The following is a 27,627-nucleotide window of genomic DNA, read 5'->3' on the forward strand; positions in this document are numbered from 1 at the left end:
ATATATACTGTATGAAATGAAAGCTGAGATGGGAGATAGGTTTGGGTTTTATCTTAGAGACACAACCAATTTCTTGTCTGCACACTCACAATGATTATGAGTAAGCTTAGAACTACCAAGGACAAGGACAACAATTTAGCATTAATATTACAACTACGGCGGCACGGTGGTGTAGTGGTTAGCGCTGTCGCCTCACAGCAAGAAGGTCCTGGGTTCGAGCCCAGCGGCCAGTGAGGGCCTTTCTGTGTGGAGTTTGCATGTTCTCCCCGTGTCTGCGTGGGTTTCCTCCGGGTGCTCCGGTTTCCCCCACAGTCCAAAGACATGCAGGTTAGGCTAATTGGTGGCTCTAAATTGATGGTAGGTGTGACTGTGAGTGTGAATGGTTGTTTGTCTCTATGTGTCAGCCCTGCGATGACCTGGCGACTTGTCCAGGGTGTACCCCGCCTCTCACCCATAGTCAGCTGGGATAGACTCCACTCCAGCTTGCCTGCAACCCTGTAGAACAGGATAAAGCGGCTAGAGATAATGAGATGAGATGTAGCTCAAAAGGCTGTATGATTTCAGTTACCAAATATGCATTTCCTGATTCAAAGGAGAAAAAGAAAAGAAATCTCTCCAAACAAAGGCACACTTTAAGTTAAAATGTATTTATTGTATTAACATGTCCCAGCTAGGATGTCCATATAATAAAGACATTTTAACTTAAAGTGTGTCTTTGTATGGAGAGATTTTTTTCTTTTTTCTTTTTTTTTTCCCCTTGACACCAAAGAGCTGTTTCAAACACCATTCAGAACTGACTACTTTAACATTACCCATAATGCTTCGTGCCTTGGGGGGTAAGCAAAATCTAAACAAACTAAAACAGCAGGCCTTCGCAGACTGACAGTAATCTTTCAAATGTAAATCTCCCTAAAACCTTCAAAGAAGTGTCAAAACTAACGAAACTAAAGCTTAAAGAAACCTGCAAAGCCTTTTCTGTGGACTTCAAGAAATCAATCGGTAAAAAAGTGCTTGTAAATATCGTATCGAACGCTTTGAACATCTCTACTTCAGGTGACAGTGAGTCAGCAGCCTGCTCTGCCTTTCAGCATGGGTGTTCCAACAATTACTTACCTGTAGAAGTTAAAAGATTGGCAGAAGAGCTTCGAAAGATTAAAAATACTAATCATAGAAGAATCCACAGTGATATCGTTTTTGCTGGCTGCTGGTTACGACGAGAAAGCTGTAAGAAAATACAAAATGCTTTGTTCATAGGAACACAAGCAAGGAATTCACTCAGTCAAGTACGTACTGTAAATACAGCAGAACTGTCACATTTATTTTTTAAGCTTAAGTTGATTTTGATTTCCTTCACTCTGATTTGAGCTCATACACTACTAGATTATGGCAGTCTTTGGGCTGTTAGAGGAAGCTGTTAGAACTACAGGGTCAAATACTCCATTTGATCTCCCTACCATACATAAACACTAAAAGGGGAAGTAGATGTAACCTTCCTTACACTTCATCGTTTACACTTTGTTCTGGGAGTTGATCCTTCAATAAAGTCGTCTTTACTCCACCACTGAAGTATGTAGAACACAGTTGCGTGTTGTATGTTGGTGTAAAATTTTGACGGCAAATTCGGTCTACTTCTGTCTTTTCAACGCTTAGCTTCTTTAGGTATTCTATAAAACTTTAAATCAGGAAAAGTCGTTTTTCCCCATGTGAATTTGAAGAAACAACTGAGGTTATCTGACTTAGTAAACAAATGTAGCGCCTGGTTACCCCCCAAGGTGCAAGGCATTATGGGTATGTGAAAGTAGAGAATAAAGGGTTTTTTCAATCTCGAACATGCCTATAACTATATTTTTAATGAATTTATTGATCTTCAGTTAAGCGCTGTCGCCTCACAGCAAGAAGGTCCAGGTTCGAGCCCCGTGGCCGGTGAGGGCCTTTCTGTGTGGAGTTTGCATGTTCTCCCCGTGTCCGTGTGGGTTTCCTCCGGGTGCTCCGGTTTCCCCCACAGTCCAAAGACATGCAGGTTAGGTTAACTGGTGACTCTAAATTGACCGTAGGTGTGAATGTGAGTGTGAATGGTTGTCTGTGTCTATGTGTCAGCCCTGTGATGACCTGGTGACTTGTCCAGGGTGTACCCCGCCTTTCGCCCGTAGTCAGCTGGGATAGGCTCCAGCTTGCCCGCGATCCTGTAGAACAGGATAAAGCGGCTACAGATAATGAGATGAGATGAGATCTTCAGTTACTTGAACGTTGACAGGGTTGTGGGGAATCCTATCCTGGGAATGCTGCTTGTAAAGCAAGAATACACCATGGATGACATGCCAGTCCATTACAGGATACAATGAACACATTCACATGCTCATTCAGACCTCTGGGTAATTTCGTATAGTTGATCACCTACCATCATTTTTTTGGGGGCATGGAAGGAAAATGGAGAACTTGAAGGAAACCCACATGGACACAGAGAGAATGTGTGAAGCTCCACACAGACAGTAACCCTGCTGAAACATCCATCATCCTGACCAGTTACTAGCACCCAAAACACAGGCTGACCTGTTTGAGCTGGGAAAGCAAAGTTATATTTCAGTTACTTTGTTCCTGACTAAACTGAGCATTTTCTAATTGTTGTTTTCTAAAAAAAAAACTTGTCAGTGATGATGGATTAGTAGCAGTTTTCTTTCTGTCAGCATTTACCAACTTACAAAGATGGTGTACCAGTTTGACCATCTCAGTCTGTGTATTTGGCCAGACTAAGATGGAATTTTCCACCAGGATACCACAGCTGAGGATTGAACAAGGGACCCTGGAGCTGTGATGCAGCAATGAAGAATTTCATGATAATATAGAAGGTGATAATATACACTGGTCAGCCATAACATTATGATCACTTACAGGTGAAGTAAATAGCATTGATTATCTCATTACAGTGGTACCTGTCAAAGGGTGGGATATATTAGGCAGCAAGTGAACAGTCAGTTCTTGAAGTTGATGTGTTAGATTAGAAGCAGAAAAAATTGGCAAGCATAAGGATCTGACAAACTTTGGCAATGGCCAAATCGTGATGGCTAGATGACTGGGTCTGAGCATCTCTGGCCAAAAGTGGTCCAAGGAAGGACAACTGGTGAACCATTGACAGGGTCATGAAACAGAAAGATGTCAGCATTAAGTTTTTCAGCAGTCTGTGCTACAGTAGCTCTTCTGTGGGATTGGACCATATGGGCTAGTCTTCATGCCCCATGCGAACAAATCAATGAGCCTTCGACACCCATGACTCTGTCACCGGTTCACTGGTTGTCCTTCCTTGGACCACTTTTGGTAGGTACTAACCTATGCATACCAGGAACACCCCACAAGATGTGCCATTTTAGAGATGCTCAGACACAGTCATCTAGCCATCACAATCTGGCTCTTGTCAAAGGTGCTCAGATCCTTACGCTTGCCCATTTTTCCTGCTTCTAACACATCAACTTCAAGAACTGACTGTTCTCTTGCTGCCTAATATATCCCACCCTTTGACAGGTGCCATTATAATGAGATAATCACTGACAGGTGAAGTAATGTTATGGCTGACCGGTGTAGATATATCTCATCTCATCTCATTATCTCTAGCCACTTTATCCTGTTCTACAGGGTCGCAGGCAAGCTGGAGCCTATCCCAGCTGACTACGGGTGAAAGGCGGGGTACACCCTGGACAAGTCGCCAGGCCATCACAGGGCTGACACATAGACACAGACAACCATTCACATTCACACCTATGGTCAATTTAGAGTCACCAGTTAACCTAACCTGCATGTCTTTGGACTGTGGGGGAAAACGGAGCACCCGGAGGAAACCCACGCAGACACAGGGAGAACATGCAAACTCCGCACAGAAAGGCCCTCGCCGGCCACGGGGCTCGAACCCGGACCTTCTTGCTGTGAGGTGACAGCGCTAACCACTACACCACCGTGCCGCCCCGTGTAGATATATATGGTAAGAATTTACATGTATGAAGAATATTAAGTGTAATACATTAAACAACAGTTAGTACCAGTCTATTTATATGATTGGTCAAGCAAAGTTCCAAGAGTTCTGATATTTACTAAAGCTACACTGGAACATTTCACTGTTACCTCTTTTTCCACCGAGGCAGTTCCAGGGCCAGTTCTGAGCATTATCTCAAACAAGTTCTTCACATTTTGATAGCCAAAGAACTGTCTCTAAGCCAGGAAAACTGGTTCCAGAATAGCACCAACTCTTTGTTGTCTAGAGCTAAGAATTGATTATGTCAGGGGCTAAGTGTGGGATTATTGTGACCAACAAGACAAGCTAAAACATAAAAAAAAAGAGTTAATGTAGTATCTAGTCTGACTAATCCAAAGAAGAAGAATTTCACCATTGTTGCTGTTGTGCTTGGCACTAGCTGCCCTAGCATGTCAGGCTAGCAGCGCTAGCAGCCAGGCTAGAGACTGGGAAAGCAGACATGTATACAATGACATAATGATGTGTTTCTATGGTGGCTCTCTCGCCCATGGAAAAGCAAACCATTTCATAGAAGCTTGTCAAGTTGAACCAAGTCTGAACCGGCACTCACACCAGCCCAGAACTTGCACCTGGTTTGCGTTGGTGGAAAGAAGGTAAGAATCACTCTATAGTTCAACTTCCACTTCCTAGTTCAAAATGGTTACTGTGTTAGTGACATTATCAGCAGACATGGCGAATGATACTATTCAGGAATATCACTTTTGACTTAAAATTTGAAAGCTTGTCAGAAAAAGATGAAAAGGAATAGGGGCCACCAATTTCACTGGAAGCACCTTTAATGTGAGTGTACAAATCAATGTAAGCTTGCTAGCAAGCTGGCCAACATGCTATAAAGTGAGTGTGACTTCAAGATGTATCCACTCGCAGAGCAAAAATAAACACTTGGCCGTATTGTGTTCAAAATATCACTTATTCAATATTCATTTCTAGTCTATAGAACTGTTGAATAAAAGCAATATCACACTCAGATCATGTTGTTATACTGAACATCAGCACAGCTGTGATTTGGCTGTGGGCACAAGCCCATAGGATGAGTCCATAGGCAACTTTCAGGAGGTACTGCACACTTAAATGTGTTTTTGAGCTGTAAACTAAATCATATGGCTATACTCTGATGAAACACATCAATGCTGGTGGTAATATTGACAAAATTACCATTTTAATTTTTTTTATTTATTACAAAACTTGACATTTTATAGGTTTAAAATGGCTCAAAACGCCATCTGCAGGTTAAAATCATCCTGAAATTTGCAAGGCCTATGCTGATGTAGAGTTGACCATTTAGTACTTCTCTATGTCATGAATTTTTCTTTAAAAAAAAAAAAAATGTTAACACCCTCTAATCAAATTTTGGTTTTTACAAGCAAAACCAAAATCAGAAACTATCCTGAAATTACAATCAACGGGCAAGCCATAAAGAATGTAACTGAGTTTAAATACCTAGGCATCACTCTTGACCCGACTCAGTTTTAAATCTCATGTAAAAAACTCAGTAACACACTGAAGTTTAATCTATCAAATTTCAGATACATACGCAACTCTCTTACTACTGATGCATCTAGCTTATACTTAAATGCAATGATTATGTCTCATTTTCTATACTGCATCACAAGTTGGTCACAAGCCTGCAAAACGGTATTAAGACCCCTCAGCTCAATTTACAAAAGTGCCATAAAGATCCATGCCAGGAGAAAACGTTCTTACCACCACTGTCTTGTGCTTCATAAATATAACATATTGAGCCCTGAAAATCTAATTAGGCATGCAAATCTCTGCCTGCTTTTTAAAATTATACATAATGATGCACCACCACCTTTGAAACAATTTATTTCTTTGTGCTCAGAGGTATCAACACGTACCACTAGATCAGTGTCGAGGGGGGAATGTAGTGTCCCACTACGAAAGACTACATTTGGTAAATCATCTTTTTCTTTTGTAGCCACAAATCAGTGGAATAACCTCCCAACAGAATTAATATCCTGTACAAATTTTAAGTCTTTTTCACATTTGACAAAGATATGGATATTATCAACTCAATTATGTACACATGGATAGAAAAGGATAGTTAGGGCATTTTATTGAATGGTGTGTGTGTGTGTGTGTGTGTGTGTGTGTGTGTGTGTGTGTGTGCGCGCGTGCGTGTGTGATTGTGAAAAATGATGCTGCTATGTATGCTTTATGAGGCTATCCACTTCTATTCTACTGGTCTAAATCACTACAAATTGCTCTAATGACAGATTTGGTGACATTTCCTGTACATTTTATTTATCCTTTTTATTACATCCACCTGGGTGTAGTGGTTAGCGCTGTCGCCTCACAGCAAGAAGGTCCGGGTTCGAGCCCCGTGGCCGGCGAGGGCCTTTCTGTGTGGAGTTTGCATGTTCTCCCCGTGTCCGTGTGGGTTTCCTCCGGGTGCTCCGGTTTCCCCCACAGTCCAAAGACATGCAGGTTAGGTTAACTGGTGACTCTAAATTGACCGTAGGTGTGAATGTGAGTGTGAATGGTTGTCTGTGTCTATGTGTCAGCCCTGTGATGACCTGGCGACTTGTCCAGGGTGTACCCCGCCTTTCGCCCGTAGTCAGCTGGGATAGGCTCCAGCTTGCCTGCAACCCTGTAGAACAGGATAAAGCGGCTACAGATAATGAGATGAGATGAGATGAGATGAGATTACATCCACCTGCCAAGGGACTACAGGCGGAAACTAGCATGTACTGCTATAACCTGGTACAGACATCTGTCCTTACCACAAGGATAATGTTTAATTTGTACACTGTCCCTTTTAAAAATAAAATAAACTTAAACTTAAAGAGGGTGGCTCACCTCATCAGGCCCCGCCCTTTTGTGAGAGCCTGTGAAACTGCACTCATTTTCAAATACATACTGATCAAAACACACTGAGCTAACCTGGCTGACATATCCACCCACACAGCCACCTCAGAGTTTGACAGGATGAGATGCTTTTCTGCTCACCATGGTTGTAAAGAGTGTTTGGGGGGAAAAAAAAAGTTACCATAGACTTCCTATCAGCTTGAACCACTGTGGCCATTCTCCTCTGACCTCTCTCTCATCAGCAAGATGTTTCCAGCTGCAGAACTGACTCTCACTGGATATTTTTAAAGACTGTTGTGTTTGATAATCCCAACAACGACACCATATTCAACATCACTGAGATGATGATTTTCCCTATTCTGATGTTTGATGTAAACATTAACTGAAGCTCTTGGCCTGTATCTGCAGGATTTTATCCATTGCGCTACTGCCACATGATTGGCTGAATGGATAAATGCATGAACAAGTAAAGCACTTGTGCAGGTGTATCCTTTTCAATTGAATCAGTGAGCATATACCAGGCTTGTAGTACTCCAGGACTTGGACTCAAGTCCAACTTGTGCCCTAATTTTAAAGACTTGTGACTTGACTTGGACTTGAGCACTGATGACTCGGACTTGGACTCGGACTTGTGCGTTAACTGCATTCGAGCTCGTAAATTGGAGACGAGGACTAGGATTTTTTTCTTGATTTTTTTTGTAACATGCCATAATAATTTGGCATAAAATATTTATATCTACATTAATTTTTGTACTAATTTCATGCACCTTGGCACGTGCATCAGATAGACTCTCGGGCGCACTCCAGACAGTGTGCATGCCAAGCAGACTCTTGCACGCAAGCTGTAATGACTCACACCTGCACAGGATTAAGGTGCAATCAGCGTGCCAATATAAAAACTGTGAAAACACACTTACTTTGCGAAGTATTGAGTTGCATTGCTGACACGTTACCGAGCCTTATTTCCTTGTTTGGTTTCCTGATCCCTGATTTCCTGTTTCTAGTCTTTGATTCTGCAGAGTGTACGATAGCCTGTTTGTGCCTCGCTTGACCTATTGCCTGTTTCACCGTTTTATGATTTTGCCTGCCATTCTGGATTGTTTACCCTCTTCACTTGTATTAATAAACACACCTTCTACACTTACATCCGTCTCCCAACCATCTCTGACAGAATACTTCGCTCTCCCTGATAAAGAGAAGCACATTCACCTGTTTATACGGCACAAACTAATGTTAATGGCGCTAAAACAGCCACCGTCAAATGGTGTGGTTGGAGTCGGACTCAACTCGAAATTTTTTTCATGACTTGGACTTGAACACTGGGGACTCAAGACTGGACTCCGACTCAAGGTTTAGTGACTCAACTACAACACTGGTAAATACAGTACATTCCAACATAAATAAGCAGTGTGGATTTGCTGTGTTTGTTGAGTGTGCATAAAGTGTAAGTGCTGTAGTTAATTATGTATTAGGTATGTAAACTGTTTAAGAATTTCTCTTTTTTTTACAAGTATGGCATTTTGCATGACCACAACAACATTAAGTCCATTAGGAGACTGTAAAATGAGTGCAATTGTTCCTTATAGTGAAAAGTTAACTGTTCAGTGGAAACAGCAGCACAGTTCAGTAAGTTACATGTTTTCAAAAGAGGGAACCAAATCACACATTTTTGTGTTTTTGTCTACCTTCATTCAACACTACATCAAGTAACTAATGTCCAGTCATCACAATGACCTGCAGAGTTGTAAATCAAACAAATGACCACAAGAGGGCAGGCTGTTATTAAAGATAATTATTTTATTGTCATTTTTATTTCGCTCTCTGTTGTTTAATTTATAATAATTTATTATTTATCCATATAATCTATTATTTAAATAATAATAATATTATTTAGTATTTACAGCTTCCTTCCGCTAGTCGATAATGATCCATTCCCATGCTCCAAAATAGATACAGCCTTCAGAATTTGGCATGAAAACAGTTGACTTTTCTTTTGAGACCTTTTTTGCTGAAGGCAAATTTATTTCATTTAATGCATTACAAAATAACTAGATTTTCCAAGAAACCTTTTTTTCCCCCAGACATTTATAGGCTCGTAGTTTTGCCATGAAAAATATTTTCCATTTCCCCTCCCAACACCAAGTGCAATAGATAACATTTTGGAAATGGATGCTTATGCAAGAAGGGGAATCTCAAAGACGTACATCTTACAAAATATCAACACACTTTCGTGGGACAAAACCAAGTTAGCAATGGGAATAAGATTTAAAGTTGAGTTAGTCAAGCCTTTTGTTAATGGTGTTTATGAGGTAAAGGAGTAGATCTGGAGGGTCGTCAGACATAGAGTGTTTTGGTAAACTGGGATGTATGGATGCTGTCAGTCCCCCACTCACTTGCTCACTCGAGCTTGTTGACGGTGTAGTGGCTGCTGCTTTATGTCCCGGGGCTCCCTCATGCCTGTGTTACCTTCTGGCTCTCCCCTTTGAGTTATGCTGTCATAGTTAGTTGCCGGAGTCCCTGCTTGTACTCAGTGCAATATGTATACTGTTCCTACTTATTCAGGTGACATTGGGCATACCTAACAACCTGTGTCGTTCCTCCACCACCACCCCACCCCGGGATCGAGATGCTGACCTCTTCTGCTCCTCGGACCTGCCTGATCCATCCTGGTGCCCTGTGTCTGGTTGGAGTCTCATCGCATCGCTCCTGTGGAGAACGGCCCCATGTGGACAGTTGAAAGTCACACCTGGAAGACACTCTGGACACTTACAGTAATGCTTTTATGGCTGAGGACAACAGCTGACTTGCTAACTTTAGGACTGCCGTTGTCATGAACAGTTTTGCATTCAAGTTTCCATCAATGAAGAGTTTATAACATCAACAAAACTGATTTCATGTTAAAACTGTTAAAGGTCTCATTGCATCGTTTTTTCATTAATTGTGCGGTGGTCTCTAGTATGAATGAATGCCCTGTGAGCTGGTTTTGGTGAAAAAAAAAATGCTGTGGTTCTCCTGTTTCAGGCTGTTCTAGTTTGGTGGAGGAGCGGGTGGCGGGAGAATGACAGGATTTCAGCTCTTACTCATTAATATTCATGATATGTAAACGTGTTACCTCTGATTGGCTAACAGCAATCAGTAAACGTGTTACCTCTGATTGGCTAACAGCACTGTGACGCTACCTCCAGTGGGTCAGAACAAGCGGATGTGGGTGTCTTTGTAAAAACTGTTTTGATTGGCTATTATGGTCTCGACATCGATGTTTTGACCAATAACAATGTAGATAACATGAATTTTACATCACATTCAACGAGATTTAAACGAGACTAAAGATGGCGACAGAAATAATGTGTAAACATCGTTGGAGTTAATAAAGTTTGAACAGCATGAAGGAACATACCCCAACCCTTTGAAATTAATAAAAAAAATTCTCAACGGATTTGGCATAATATACAAAGGTCGTTTTTTACTCAGAAAAAGCAGAAATCAGCTGAAAAGCAGAAAACTCTCATCCCTGCCTAGCTTGTGACCATGTCATGCATGCTAACGTGGAGAATATGAACATGCTATTTTGTAACAAAAACCTTCGAACAAAAAGTTCATGTTTTACTTGCAGCTTGTGAGTTGGTGGTCGATCGTCTTGATGGTACAGATCCAGGTATTAAAAACAACCTCGAAGCAAAACCATTATTGAAGGCACCGAAGTTTGAAAAGTCACTGTGGTTGAAATGATCAGAACACAGTACTAACGTTGCATTATACTTCGCTGGTGGTGTTCCAAAGATAAATTCCAACCATTTCTTCTTCACCTCTTCTATCTTGGGCAAGAAATGCAACGTTGATGTGTTACTGCCACAAATAACACAGGCACGAACTTGTTCAGACATGTTTTCAACTTGCTGTTAGGTCCTCTTCGTTAGCTACTGACGAGATGGGCTCTGCTATCTCTCCTCGCGCTTAAATCCGAACTTTCTTCCCATGGGCGGTCGCAAGCCAAGGTGGGCGAGGCCATGAATACTAATTTTCGAAGTGACGTAAGTTCGTAGGGCTTTTTCAGATTCACTCATTTTTCCAACTATTTTCTTTCATAAGCTAATACAGGGAATGGGAGTAGAATTACATTTTCACATGCAGCATGCATATGTAACTCGGAGTGAACTATGGTATTTCAAAAAGAGCCAGTATTAAATGTTTTTGGTGGAAGGGCACCTTTAATGTTATCGTCACATTGTCTGTTGCCCAAATGAGGATGGGTTCCCTTTTGAGTCTGGTTCCTCTCGAGGTTTCTTCCTCATGTCGTCTGAGGGAGTTTTTCCTTGCCACCGTCTCCACAGGCTTGCTCATTGGGGATAGATTAGGGATAAAATTAGCTCATGTTTTAAGTTGTTCAAATTCTGTAAAGCTGCTTTGTGACAATGTTTATTGTTAAAAGTGCTATACAAATAAACTTGACTTGACTTGAGTTACCTGAAGTGATATGGCAATATCACACAAGCAAATACCATGGATTAAAGTTTTCCGTCGCTACGACGGATTTCCGTCAACTGGGAGCGCTAAAGGTCAATAATGAGATTGATGCAGATCCGAGGAAGAAAAAAAAAAGGGGGGGGTAGGCCCATATGTTTGACACCGATGTGATTTAGAACTTCACCAAGCTGCTGTGATTGCCTGTTGTTGAACCCTTTCTTGTGCTATGTTTGAGTATATGTAAAGGAATAAGTTGTTGCACTAGATAGGCATAAATAAATAAATAAATAAATAAATAAATACAGCCTGCGCTACTGTCTAGTCCCGGGGAGGCTCGGCGTAGGCCACTGATGAAACTATTTGGCTGTCCTACTACTAGGCAACTAGGTTACTTGTCTACTATTAATACTAGGCCTTTTGTAGTAGTAGTAATAATGATATTTGCCTATTGAAAGGTGATCAGGTGAAAAAGTTGAAGCTGCAGCGAGACCTATGCTATTAAGCTTTTTGTAGGTTAAACAGGCTTCGGCAGACAACGTCCTGGAAAGGCTGTGTTTTTCTTTGGTTTGATTAGCCTACGATTTAATCTTTAAACATTATGGTTTCAGCAGTTCGCTTAAACATTGGAGGCTGTAGAGTCGGGCTGCAAGATTTCCCGACACTTGTTTAAGATGCCAAACTTCATAGTAAGGAGAAAATAATTCCACAGTATTTAGTGCCTCGTCAGTCTCAAAAATTAATAGTGAAGGACCAACGCGAATTAAGTGCCAAAAAAACATCTCGTAGGCCTATATTTTACATTTTCAAAAAAGTCCGGAATTGGAAGTCGGTCAGTGGAGTGTAATGAAGTGTCTCATTCACTAAGCACAAAAGGTCAGAAAACAGTGCAGAAAACAGCTATTGCTTAAATAGGCTACTAATGTTTTACATTAGTAATTTAATGTATGTGACAAATAAATTCATTGATTAAATAGATAAAGAAGCGAATACTCCGAAGCTCAAAATTCAGGAAAGTGGCTCCGGTGTCGCAAGTGCACAAGAACAGTTATTTGAAAGTTAACCTAATGAATTTGTGCATGCGCGTGCGATTTCATGAAGAACCGGGACAATTGGCATTCGGTGAAAGATTCACACCTATGACTCATTATATTCGCGCGCGCCCTCTCGCCCACTGTTGCTTCGTTTTCCCGATTTACACGCGTCTGAAGATGGAGTTTTCAGAAATCTCCACTCTGCCCAGAGTTTGCGAAAGTAGCTGTTTTCAGTGACTGAAACCTCCGTATAGGTGTGAATGAGAGGTGCAACCGAATAAATAAATATGCGTCTTTTTAATCCGGCTACATGTAGGCTATCACTGCGCAAAGCCTCTAATGTTGAAATGGTAGTAATATTTGTTAAAATAATAGTAGGCTAATTTCCACATTAATCGGTAAAATGGCACAAGGGATGTGATGGGGGGATGGACGTTTTATAAGGGGAATGATTTGAGATTTTTATTTCAGAAGGGGGATGCCTCCCCCTACATCCCCCCCCCCCCCAACTCAAGTACTGCATATAAGGCCACCGGATATAGGCCCTTCGATTTCCATCACTAGAGCGCATCAAATTACTTTCGGTTTTGCCAGCATGGACGCGCTTCTTTTAAATGAAGGCACAGATGTGTCAGACATCGACAAAACGGTAAAGAATAAGTGGAGATGGGCTTGGCTAAATGAAATGGGCGATAATGGCAAGCCATTTAGTTCATGGTGCAAAAAGATGAAAATGGCAGGTGTGCTTTTGTATAGTTTGCCATAAAATAAAAGTCTATGGAAGCAATGGCAAAAAACTAGATGCCTTTGGCTTCACTGCGAAGAAGCAGAAAAAGTGAACTTTCACTTTACTTTTCTTGCAAGTTCTTTCTGTTCCACTCTTTTGAAAGCATGGTTCAAGTTCGACTGCATTTGCACTTTTCTCTTAACCACTGTTGTGCATTACTAAAGTATTGTTGAAATAAATTTGCACTTTGCGCTGAAAACTTGATGTTTCATCATTTATAGCCAGTAATGACAATGGTAAAGTCTTGCCTTAGCTTTAGTCATTGTTAAAATTATGTAAATGTACTATAAGTAGGGGCTGAGGGGATAATGGACAACACGGCGTTTAAAATTTGACGCATTGCTGATGTGGTAGGGGCCAACGACATAGAGCTTTTTTTTTTCAGTCAGATGATTTTTTTTGCTTTAATCCATGAAATACACACATCATCTTTGTTCATGAAGCATAGTCTTATTCAGTTTAAGTTTTTCATTAACCTCCTAGGGCTTAGCGGTCACATGCGTGGACAGCACTTTTTAGAAATTCGGAACAAGAATTCACATATGTGGACATACTTTTTCTCTAAAAGTACATCTTATCAAAAGATGATGCTTAGTTTTTATTCTAATCAGATTCTAATAAGCCCAAATAGCAAAGAGAAATAAAAAAATGCATGTAAAAAAACAGCTTGGGCCTTAGGAGGTTAAGTTACGGTCACACTACAGCTCGCAATGCTTTGTGATGGGTTATCAATGAAAATGAGACATTTTGGTGGCGATGCTTGGCAATATACACATGAGCTAAAAGTTGTGGTCACACAGCAGGCGAACACTTAAGCGCACAAAGGCGTGACAGTTAAGTGTGGCACAGCTCGAGCAGCTACACTTACTCATGGAGTGTGTTGTGCATGCTCTTGGGACCCAGTCATTATGGGAAACACCCGATACTGATTTGTGTGCAATCAGCACACGCTGACATGGACGCTGTTTTCACAGAGACTTTGCAAGGTATTATCATTATCACTGTCATGTTTGTTTCTAGTCATGTTTATAACTGTTTAAATACTCTGCTTTCTGTTTTGCTTTTGTTTTAGTAAAGATCACGCCTGCTGATAAACACTCTTCCTGCACTTAAATCTGTCTACCGCCGACTATCTTCCTGATCCCAAGATCGTTAACCCAGCTACATATAAAAAGTTGTTCTCCTTCATGCTCTTCCAGGTTTTCATCTGTGTGTCCATGTAGAACGATATCTGCAGTACCAAGTACGGTAGTTTGAGATGTCGGGGAACTCAACGGATGGATAATTTTCCAACTGGTAGGAAAAATTCTTCTTTGTTAGTGTGTAAGGATCTAATCCCATTGAGTGGTTTCTATATCCACTTCTTTTGAGTGTACTTCTTGGTTTTAATAGCTTGCTTATTTGCTGTACACAAACATGGCAATAAGTTCTTGTGCTAATCACCCAGACTCCACTTTTGGATCATTAATCCCTTTTGATTGACAACACCCTGCATACATGGTTTAATGTTGACTTCTGGTACATCCATACAGTTTTAAATACAATACCTACAATTAAAAACAGCTTGTTTTTATTGTATTTATTTAATTCCTGGGCTCCCATCTGTAACAGGGAGTGATGTTGCATCCTGTTAATACACTTTACAATAGATTATTAGATTCTAATAGATGAGCCAAAATAATTAGGGATCTTTTATAACGGGCCCTGACTCGTTACAAGATGGAATAGATGGGCCTTAGAGTAGAAAAGTTTAGGAACCCCTGCTCTAGATCCCCTGCCTTGATTGATTGATTGATTGATTGATTGATTGATTGATTGATTGATTGATTGATTCCAAACAGTAAAGAAGAAAAAAAATAATAATAAAAAATGCAATAATCAAAACATCATCATAAACAGAATAGCGTAGTCACAAGGCAATAACATAATAATGTTTGGAAAGGATTAAGAAGTAAATAACTTATCAAATCCTAACCCTCTGTACCACTGCTAATCAAACATCACTTTCCGCCATAATAAAATATATATAAAGAAAACAAAAGCACCAAACAAAAAAGAAAACATACCAGCATGGTATAATATAGACCAAATCATATATACAGATACTTATTATGTTATACATATACGGTATCAGGGCCGCTGACAGCTTTGGCTGGGCCCGGGACAAAATGCTCTGAATGTAAAATCCATGTAAAGAATGTAAGATCCATGTAAAATACCTTGAAATATCTAATAAGTGCCTATGTATTTTATCTCTTAATCAAAATAAAAGTAAAAAAAAGTGTAAATAACAATTTAAAGAAATGTTAATAAAAGAAAACTTTGATGGGCCTTTCAAAATGACTTTGTGAAAAATCATGCTCAATATTTAAGTGAGAGATATCTGTTGTCTTCCAAATTACACTTAATTCTTGTATTATGTCCTGGCTTTTTCCAAGAATCTGTCACAATGTCTCTTGTCTACAGAGCAAAAGTTAAAAAAAAAAACCTAATGTTTCTTATCTAATGTATTATTTACATCTTTTCTTTTACTTCTGGCTCCTTCTATTCCTCTTTGCATCACTCCCAGCTATTTCTTTCAATTCATCTTTCAGTAAGGCTATTAGTTATTAGTTCTATAGTATTTGCATTCCTCTATTAAAGCTATTTACAAAATGTTCATAGTCTGTCAAACAGCATCTAATGAAAGTCTTTTAATTTTCTTTAACACCATCTCTTTCAGTTTTGCAAACTTGTTCTTTTTCATCTTTTCCTTCAGTCTGTCTGTGTTCTTTTCTAGCCCTCTTTGTATCTCTCTCAAACACCTCCTTAGCTTTCCTTTTTGACGGCATCTTAACTACTGTATGTCTGATCTTACACCCTGTAAGTACAAAATTCACGTACGCGTTGCCAGGTCACGCAATAGCTATTTTTAGCTCTGTCATGCACTCACTGTTGCCAGATACTGCTGATGTTTTCCAGCCCAAAATATGTTCAAAACCCACCAAAATGCACTTGAAACCGCCCAATCTGGCAACAATACCCTGAGTCGCAGTCAAGACGTGTTCCACGCTCAGCTGGCATAAAACTCCACGAGTCCAGCTGTATTGACCCGCCAGTCTCGTGCAAGGCGATTAACACCGACTAGACCCCCCCCCCAATGATTTTAATGCAAAAATAGACGTTTTGTGAAGATTATATTTTTCGCGACAGAATCCGCGGAATTCCGCGAAAATTTCACAGCCCTGTATAGCACATTTATCCCCCAAATCAACACATTTTGAAATGAAATAAAATAATCGCAACTTCATGAGAGCCCAGTTCTGGGCCCTCCCCATTCCTGGGCCCGGGACAACATACCCGTTTGCCCTCCCCGTCGGCGGGCCAGTACGGTATATACACACATACATATAACTCTGGGCGGCACGGTGGTGTAGTGGTTAGCGCTGTCGCCTCACAGCAAGAAGGTCCGGGTTCGAGCCCGATGGCCGGCGAGGGCCTTTCTGTGCGGAGTTTGCATGTTCTCCCCATGTCTGCGTGGGTTTCCTCCGGGTGCTCCGGTTTCCCCCACAGTCCAAATACATGCAGGTTAGGCTAACTGGTGACTCTAAATTGACCATAGGTGTGAATGTGAGTGTGAATGGTTGTCTGTGTCTATGTGTCAGCCCTGTGATGACCTGGCGACTTGTCCAGGGTGTACCCCGCCTTTCGCCCGTAGTCAGCTGGGATAGGCTCCAGCTTGCCTGCGACCCTGTAGAACAGGATAAAGTGGCTAGAGATAATGAGATGAGATGAGACATATAACTATACACATATCCATACGTACACAGACACCCATAATATCATATAATTATGTATACATACACAATACTCATTATGTTCAGCCTTCAAACACTGGGTTAAAGTTGTGCTTTGAATGTTGCCACTTGAAAAGCTGAGATATAACAGAGGTCAGTATAGAAAGAGGTTCCATGTGATCTGGTCCCTTTTCACTGAATATGGGGAGCCTGTCCCTCACTTGAAAATATTATTTATTCTCTCATGATTAAGCAACAAATTATTATGAATTAATCAACAAGTCTGCTTCTTCAGTTGTTCCTTTTTCTGAAGTAACAGATACGTGTTGTGGTTGGTAATTTGCAGAACTGCATAATGACCTTTTCCATCTGTAACTCAAAGAACTTGCACTGACTCAACTGTACTTTCCTGAATGTTTCCCCTGTAGGTGTGTATACATTAGGGTGCATCAGTTGCCCTCACGTTCATAAAATCTGATGCATTTTTGTTTGGGTCTTCCTTTTCACCAATAAAGACATCCTGTAAAATTTTTTGACCATATTCAAAAGTCTAATGGTGGCACCATGAGGTTCATTTGTTGCCAAAAAACGCTTATTTTATGTTTTCGCGTAAGGTTTGAATCACAATGTTGGACTCCATTTATTGATTTCTTGTGTCCCTCAAACTGGCAAACTTCATAGGTGAGACTTGTGGCTGTTCTTTGCAGCTTTTGATATATTTGATGATCATCTGCTCTCAACACCAGTGTCACAATGGGATGGCTTGGCATCTTACCAGAGGATAAAGGCAACACTCACAAACTTCATTGCGCCCATGAGAAAGTTGGTTCTGCCACAATAGAAGAAAGATTCCAGAACATTGTGCAAGTTGTAGCAAAAGACAGAGTAATGGTTCCAAATCTGAGATGGCCACATAGGAAATAGACATTGAGAATTTGCTTCTTAACATTTCACTTGTATCTTCAGTTGTCTTGAAAACAGGTAATCCAGCATCATTATAACTTTAATAGGGGCTAGCATATGCATAGGCGGCAAGCTTAAAACCAGGGTTATAACATTGATAGATAATGCTAGTGACACCCTAAAATAAACCTCCAAATATTTTTAGACATTCTAGATGTACTGTCTACAGTATCTAAGATATTTGGAATACTCTATAAGGTGCCATAATGTTTCATGAAAAGTGATCGAAATTTTAGCATAAAAGTCATAAAATAGCAGCTTTTTCCATAACTTTGAGCTCCTGGTGCCACCATTAAACTTTTGAATTTTGTCAAAATATTTCACCCAGTGTGTTTTCTTACCAAAAGGAACATAAAATATTTCAGAAACTGCTGAGCTCCTGGGGTTTTCAAACACAGCAGTCTGTAGAGTTACACAGAATGGTGAAATACTCAAACCAGTCCATCTGGCTTTCTTTTGTATATATAGTTTATTATGGTGGAAAGTGATGTTTGATTAATGGTGGTATAGAGGGTTAGGATTTGATAAGTTATTTACTTCTTCCTAATCCTTTCCGAACATTATTATGTTATTGCCTTGTGGCTACTCTATTCTGTTTATGACGATGTTTTGATGATTGCATTTTTTATTTTTATTTTTCTCTTTTTTTGTTTGTTTTTATATCTTCTTTACTGTTCGGAATAAAGCAATCAACCAATCGATCAATCGATCAAAAAAACAAAAATGCATCATGATCGGAGGAACTTTTCATTTTTAGGGGGCAACTGATGCACCCTAGTATACATCCATATGTTGTATATGTACTGTATATACACTCCTTGGCCACGTTTATAGAAACTTGTTCTTGATTGTAATATTCCTGTTCTTGGCTGCAGGAGTGGAACCCACTGTGGTCTTCTGCTGTTGCATGCTGAGATGCATTTCTGCTCACTCCGGTTGTAAAGAGTTGATATGAGTTGCTATATCCTTCCTGGCAGCTCGAACCAATCTGGTCTTATCAACAAGGTGTCTCCACCCACAGAATGACCCTAATCCATAACTACGTCATCACTTGTTTACCGCAGTGCATTATGGGTGATATCCAGGGTCAGCTCCACTATATTGTTTACTTTTGCATTTGTTAAACACTGCATTGTTCTGTCTAACCGGTTTTAACCATGCCGAAAGTGAATTGCTGTGTGCCTTTCTGTGTCTCCATAACAAAGAGAGTGCCTAATTTGAGCTTTTATCAGCTGCCAGTCGAGAAGAAGAGAAGAAAGAAATGGATAAGTTTAATCCGCAACAAAAACCTTCAAACTGAATTGAAACGGACAAGTGTTTGTAGCTTACATTTCTCTGGTGGGAAAAAGACATACTTAAACTGTGACTCAGCAATATTTCCATGGTCTGCAGAATGGTCTTTGATTCTAGAAGATTATAACAATCAACACTGTTCATCGTCTGAAACTAGCAATATTCCAAAGCCTGTAAAACACAGAAGCATTCTTTGGCCTTTGTCTTTCAATGCACTCGGCAGCCGAACGAGCCTGTCAGACCGATAAAACTCCCAAACCACGAAGAGTTCTCTTTCGGGCATGTATAATGTTCAGTGTACCTCACTAGCGGCATTTATTGAAGTAAATGCATTTATACTGAACATGACACAGCAGATCAGCAGGTTTCCGAAGGTTTTTTTTTTTGTAATGTTTCTTGATATCAAGTTTTACTTAACTAATCACTCATTTAAAAGTGTTTTGATGCGGTTCATCTGGGCCCGGGATCACGAAGCAATCTTAGACTTCAGTCAAAAGTTTATTTTTCATAATAGTTTCCCTCACTGCATCTGTAACTTTCATTGTGCTGGATCAAGATTAAGTACAAGGCTAAGAGTTCATTAGAACAAAGCTTCTTAGAAATGGTAAGCAATAACTGAAGATTAAAAGAAACAAATTTAATAATAATAATAATAATAATAATAATAATAATAAGTTGTTAAATTTATATAGCGCCTTGCAAGAAACCCAAGGACGCTTTACAATTATAGACAAGGAAAATAAATAAATAAATAAATAAATAAATAAATAATAAAACAGTTAATTTAGACTTAAGTCTAAGATTGCTTCGTGATCCTGGGGCATGTAGTCTGGAGGTGTGTTTTAAAAAAAAAAAAACTTCTTATCTTCTCACCAAGCTTGATTTGAATTCAGAGTTTCCTGCTGTAGACTATCGAGATGTTATCCACCTCTTTACAGTAAGTCACCAATTTCATTGTCTTCCGCAACAGAGTACAGCAAAATTGCTCCTCTCACATCACTCTCACATAAAATCAATCTGACATCTGTCATATCACTCAACTGCCAACCCCGACGGTCCCCCGTAATGCATTGCGGTAAACAAGTGATGACGGAGTTATGCTTGGGGGCTATTGTCGCTCACTCGATGGGGTTTTTTGTTTGCCACACCATTCTGTGTAACAATACAGACTGCTGTGTTTGAAAACCCCAGGAGCTCAGCAGTTTCTGAAATACTCAAACCAGTCCATCTGGCTCAAACCAACACCCATGCCACAGTGAAAATCATACTTGGAGATCGCAAGTTTTCCCATTCTGATGTTTGAAGTGAACATTAACTGAAGCTCTTGATTTGTATCTGCATGATTTTATACATTGTGCTACTGATTACATAACTGCATAAAACAGTGGGTGTGTGAGTGTACCTAATAAAGTGGCCAGTGTGTGTATGCATACTTGCACTTATGTGTAAGCCTGGGTCAGGTCAGGGTGGGGTGGGGTGGAGGGTTGTTCTGTGTCATGTTGCTTCTTTGTTTTCCCTTATCAAAAAGAAGTATACTTCGAGTTCATTTTATTAAGTAGACTTAAGTAAAGTTAAAGTATCCTTAAGTATACTTTTGTGTACCAAGTATACTGATATCAGTGTACTTACAGTATATTTGTAAGTAAACTAATCTAATACTTCTTGGGACTAAATCGGCCCACTTTTAGTTTATAAAAAGTATACTTTAAGTCTAAGAGAAGTAAACTTTGAGGAAACAACTAGTATTTTTTATTCTGTCCTGCAAGTAGACCACAAGTAAACTTATATACTAATAGTTTACTAGTTCTATACTTGTAGTCCACTCTTTAGTTTACAAAAGCATACTTAGTATACTGGAAACATACTATGAGTTTACTTGTTTTATACTTCCAGTCCACTTTTTAGTTTATAAAAGTATACTTTGTAGTATACTGGAAATATACTAATAGTTTACTCGTTACACACTTCTAGTCCACTTTTTAGTTGATAAAAGTATACTTTATAGCATATTGGAAATATACTATTAGTTACTGGTTATATAGCCTACATCTAGTCCACTTTTTAGTTTTGAAGTTACCCTTCTAGGTATACTATTAGTTTTCTAGCCCTAACCCTTACCTCATGCACACTACCAATAGACAACTTAAGTGTTTTGTACCTTAAGTTACAATGAAGTTATAAAGGTAAGGATTCACAAAATAACAACAGATACTCAGGATTAAGAACATAGTCATTGTCTTTAAAAATCAAAATTTAAAGCGACATTGTATTAAATACCACAGTATGAAAACATGGCAATGACAACTGAAATTGACATCCAAGCTCTAAAGAAAAAGACATTTAAAAAAAATGCAATTATCCCACTCAGCAGAAATTAAAAAATAAAAAAAAAACTTATATGGAACCACAGACATACCTAAGAGTCAACAATGCTGAAGCACAGCTACAGGGCAAGTACATTTAAACATAAGGCACAAATTTTAATACCTTATTACACGTTTGTTAAGTATATCTTGATCAAAAGTTTAAGTATAAGCTTAATATACTTAGACTTTTCTCTATACTTTTAAGTATAAGCCAAGCATACTTACACTACCGTTCAAAAGTTTGGGGTCACCCAGACAATTTTGTGTTTTCCATAAAAAGTCACACTTTTATTTACCACCATAAGTTGTAAAATGAATAGAAAATATAGTCAAGACATTTTTCTGGCCATTTTGAGCATTTAATCGACCCCACAAATGTGATGCTCCAGAAACTCAATCTGCTCAAAGGAAGGTCAGTTTTATAGCTTCTCTAAAGAGCTCAACTGTTTTCAGCTGTGCTAACATGATTGTACAAGGGTTTTCTAATCATCCATTAGCCTTCTGAGGCAATGAGCAAACACACTGTACCATTAGAACACTGGAGTGATAGTTGCTGGAAATGGGCCTCTATACACCTATGGAGATATTGCACCAAAAACCAGACATTTGCAGCTAGAATAGTCATTTACCACATTAGCAATGTATAGAGTGGATTTCTGATTAGTTTAAAGTGATCTTCATTGAAAAGAACAGTGCTTTTCTTTCAAAAATAAGGAAATTTCAAAGTGACCCCAAACTTTTGAACAGTAGTGTATGTATAACTTTATTAAGTATATCTCTGATAAGTAAATAAAAAGTAAACTGAAAGCATATTCTCTTATTTTTAGTTTAAAAGAAGTATACTAGAAGCACACTTGAATAAACTTCTTTTTTGTATAAGGGTTTGCAATGTTTAGAAAAAAATTCTAAAATCATTCTATAAAGTTCTAAAAAAAAAGAGCTGAATGAATTTCAAGTGAACGAAAAAAGAAAAAGCTCGTGTTCATTCACATTAAATATACACTATAGGGCCAAATGTTTGTGGACACCTCTGCGAATGTTTGAACTCCAGCCACACCATTACTAACAAGTACATTGGACATAAAATCAAACACATAGCCATGCTATCTCTATGGAACTGCCCTGGTTTCATGTCACTGCTGTGAAACGGAAGCATCTAAGAGCAAGAACAGCTAAACCAAAAGGCAGGTGCACTCACAAAGCAGGGCAACACAACAACCAATGAAATGTCTTTTTTTTAGCAGGAGACCACAAAGGCTCGATAACATCTGATATGTTGACACCTACACAGTTTGCTCTAATTCAACTCATTTCTGCCTTGATAATTAGTTGCATAGTATGTAAACCAGGTTAATATGAACCTATAAATCCGAACATGTGAAAATACAGTTGTGGTCAGAAGTTTACATACAGTGACATGAATGTCATCTTGGATATGAATGTCATGGCAATATTTGGGCTTTCAGTAATTTCTTTGAACTGTTCTTTTTCTGTGGCAGAATGATTGTATAGCATATATCTTTAATAAAAAAAAACGCTAGAATTTGGTGCACAAGTTTTAATTTTCTTTGGGTTTTCTGAAATCAACACATGGTCAAAATTATACATACAGGATCAAAAATTTACATGCACTCACTTGGATTATTAATCACAGGTATTGAAACTTCCAACATGTCTCTTATCTTGCCAAAGCCAATGTCTCTTAACTTCCTGTTAGTGATCATGATTGACTACAGCTGGTAGCTTCTCTGTGCCTTCATAAAAAGGGTTTGTTTACAGCACTCATTGGATTGACCAACACACAGTAAAATGGGAAAGTCCAAGGAGCTCAGTGCAGATCTGAGAAAGAGGATCACAGATGTACACAACTCCAGAATGTCTCTTGGAGCCATTTCTAAACAACTGCAAATTCAAGATCAGGTCAAACAACTGTATCCAAGTTATTGTGAAGTGTAGTCACTTTGCCAAAACACTTTGCTTCAAGAAAACCCAAACTGTTACCCTCAGCTGAAAGGAAATTGGTTTGGATGGTCAGGAACAACCTGGGAACCACCATGGCACAGCCCTGCCATGAACTGGAAGCTGATGGATCACTGTCTACAGTTCAGATCACCATGGACCAAGAGGCTGTTATCCAAGAAATAACCCCTGCTCCAAAATTGACAACTTCAAGCTTAACTAAAGTTTGAAACTGACCACACGGACAAGAAAAAGCCTTTTGAAGGATAGCTGTATGGTCAGATGAGACAAAGATTGAGTTGTTTGGCCACAATGACCACCATGTACAGAGGGACACTGTACCAGCTGGTGATGGTGGTAGGATCATCATGCTCTGGGGCTGTTTTGCTGCCAGTGGAACTGGTTCATTGCACAAAGTGGATGGAATAATGAAGAAGGAGGACTACCTCAGAATTCTTCAGCATAAACCATCAGAAACTTGAACATGACTTGGGAGTTACAACAGGACAGTGAACCCAAACACGCATCAGAGCTGGTTGTGGAGGATAAAGTAGGCTAACATTAAGCTTAAAACAAGTCCTGACTTCAACCCTATTGAAAATATACGGACCGTGCTTATAAGTCGAGTCCATGCAAAGAAAAAAAAAATTAATTGAACTCTACCAATTCTACCATGAAGAGTCGTAAAATATCCAACCAGAATTCTGCCAGAACCTTGTTCATGGTAAACAAAAATGTTTTCTCAAGGTGAATCTTGCGAAGAGACATTTTACCCAAATATTAGGTGTGCTGTATGTATACTTTTGACCCTGTATTGATTTCAGAAAACCCAAAGAAAATTCAAACTTGTGCACCAAATTCTAGTGTTTTTTTAAAGATGTACTGTATTCTGTACATTCTGCCACAGAAAAAGAACAGTTCAAGGAAATGACTGAAAGCCCAAATATTGCCATGACATTCATATCCAAGATGACATTCATGTCACTGTATGTAAACTTCTGACCACAACTGTAAGTATCCATGGATAGTGTGCTACAGTCGTGATAACCCATTCTAAAGAAATGAAAGCAGTCAGTTTCTTCCCCATTTCAAAGTAACAATATACCATACAGTACAACAATATTTGTTTTATTCACGTGCAAATTTACATTTGATTTATTTTCCCAAGTTAGTTTTTCAGCTGTAGGTCATGCATTTTTATTTAGTGCATGTTGTTTCATTTGTTCAGGTGTGATTTTTTTTTTTTCTACAGGAATAATTCATTTTCATGTCTGCTTGTTCATGTTGTCTTTACTTGTGTTCACATATGCTATTTCAGGGCATACTGTAACATAGTGACATATCATCAAATAGCACTCATATAATGACATAGGAATAATTTATGATCACATATGACATGTAATTTTTCCTTAATGGAAAACAAAGTATGAGATATGCCAGATATTTGTTAAAGAAAGTGAGCACTAGATTTGCATCTGATCACAACTAGTATCTTGTCTTACTTGCCAGGAAATGTCAGATTAAAGTACTAATTGACATTTCCTTCCTTTTTGTCTGAGAAAACCTTACCCACATTCGAACTTTACTTGCGTAGATTGAAAGATACTGAAAACTTTGTTTTGCTTTCATCATCTCATACTTAGGGTACTGTACTTCACTTCGTTTTGGCATTACTAGTAAAAGACCATAAATATACCCCAAAATATTCAAAATTCAGCTGCTAGAGTCCTGACTTGTATTAGTTCAGGACATATTACATCTATGCGCCAACAAAACAGTACATGGCTTTACTCTGGCTCGAACTCTCAGGTCCTCGCTACTGGGCTACTGGTGCTGCATGAGATTAGAATGATATCAATGATGGGTTTTAATTTCGCTGAGGGAACCCGCCCAAAGGGATCAATAAAGTTCTATCTAATCTAATCTAGATCTTTTAGTGCAATTGCCTAAAGGTACTGTCGTGCCCGTCCCAGGTAGCTATTTATCGAATATGCTTTAAAGCGGTGTTATAGTGCCATGGACGGGGCCCTGGGTTCCTTTAATTATTGGCTTTGCCGTAAAGCTGTATTAATTTAGCCTAGTAAACTAGACCCACCCGCCTAGCGGCCAAAAATATTTTTGCCTAGCGAATGGGTCTAGCCTCGCACCATATAAACAAAAACACCCCGGGCATCAAATCGTGCCCGCCAATCACAACGCAAGGTTTTTGTTTGGATTCTTTGGGCGGGCTTTTGCAGGAGTGACGACAAAGCTGCGCGATGCTGGAGAAAGCACAACAGGAAAGATGGCTACAGGCTAGTGAACAGCGTGCGTTTGACTCCGCTTTGGAATCAGTTTTAGAAGAATTAGACTTGGAGTTTTCGTTGAAACATGAGGAGGAAGAGGCTCGCCGCTCATTCCTTTTCAAGAAGGACGTTTTCGCTGTTTTGCCGACCGGCTATGGCAAAAGTCTGATCTACCAGCTAGCCCCGCTCATAGCCAAAAGGATGGGGCTAGTTTGTGCAGTATGAAGAATTAATAATCAGCTTTGAAACATTACTTTTTGATTGTTTCTTATTTTCCCGTTATTTTAAATTTAAGGGAAATTATTTCACCAAGCACCACTAAATAAAAACTCTCAAAAACAGTTTAAGCAAACCCTTGAAAAACACTTGAAAAAAATAAGAGTGTATGTTAAGTATGTGGTACAGACTCCAAACTTGTGGTCATTATCTCCAAACTTCTTAATATCTAGAACCTGTTTATTAATTAATACGCATTTTGAAAAATTATTTATTTCAAGGTCTCCCCCACTGCGCGCTCTGACTATGTCACAGTCACTGTTGCGCTGATTGGTCAGAGCGTTGGCCTATACGCACAGAGACAGTTTGAAAGACAGCGGGTTGTTCCTCCTACACCCGTCGGAAATGTCTACGGATCGAGGCCAGACTAAATATTCACATTTAGTCTGGCTTGCCAGGCTAGTATTAATTACCAAATGAAATTCTCTTTTTACTTTTAAGTAAACTATTTATGATGGTTGGTACCTCCACTTAGTAGAAATATAGGATAAATTAATTATTTAATCTACTAAGAATTAGTTTTTATGTACTTGTTTTAACCCACTCTTTTAAAACCTTGTTTAAAACACAAAATATGAATTAACTCAAAACAATATAAACACGACCACACACAACAACTTTATATAAAAATAAAGGATTATTATTAAATGAAATGGGTTTTTAAATTCCTTTTCAATAAACAGAAACAAAAATTAATTAGGTACAAAAACAAATTCGATATTTAACACAATGAGTTTTTGAACTGCTGTGTAATAAAATTACTCAATGTGTACCTTTAACTTTCTCAAATGATGCTGTATTTATGCGCAAGATTAACTGAGGGTGCACTCCTCACACACACACACACACACACACACACACACACACACACACACACACACACACACACACAAACACATACACACTGCAATAAAACAAAAATGTCCCTTAAAAGAATTAAAACGTTGCAGGCCTGAGTCAATGCTTGTGAGCGTTGAGGTCTGAAACTTAGTGGCCCTTTCACTTGCAAAGCAAGCAAAAAAAATTATATACAGTGGGGCAAAAAGTATTTAGTCAGTCACCAATTGTGCAAGTTCTCCCACTTAAAAAGATGAGAGAGGCCTGTAATTTTCATCATAGGTACACTTCAACTATGAGAGACAAAATGAGAAAAAAAATCCAGAAAATCACACTGTCTGATTTTTAAAGAATTTATTTGCAAATTATGGTGGAAAATAAGTATTTGGTCAATAACAAAAACTCATCTCAATACTTTTTTATATACCCTTTGTTGGCAATGACAGAGGTCAAACGTTTTCTGTAAGTCTTCACAAGGTTTTCACACACTGTTGCTGGTATTTTGGCCCATTCCTCCATGCAGATCTCCTCTAGAGCAGTGATGTTTTGGGGCTGTCGCTGGGCAACACGGACTTTCAACTCCCTCCAAAGATTTTCTATGGGGTTGAGATCTGGAGACTGGCTAGGCCACTCTAGGACCTTGAAATGCTTCTTACGAAGCCACTCCTTCGTTGCCCGGGTGGTGTGTTTGGGATCATTGTCATGCTGAAAGACCCAGCCACGTTTCATCTTCAATGCCC

This window comes from Neoarius graeffei, chromosome 23 (genome assembly GCF_027579695.1).
Source record: "Neoarius graeffei isolate fNeoGra1 chromosome 23, fNeoGra1.pri, whole genome shotgun sequence".
Taxonomy (NCBI): domain Eukaryota; kingdom Metazoa; phylum Chordata; class Actinopteri; order Siluriformes; family Ariidae; genus Neoarius; species Neoarius graeffei.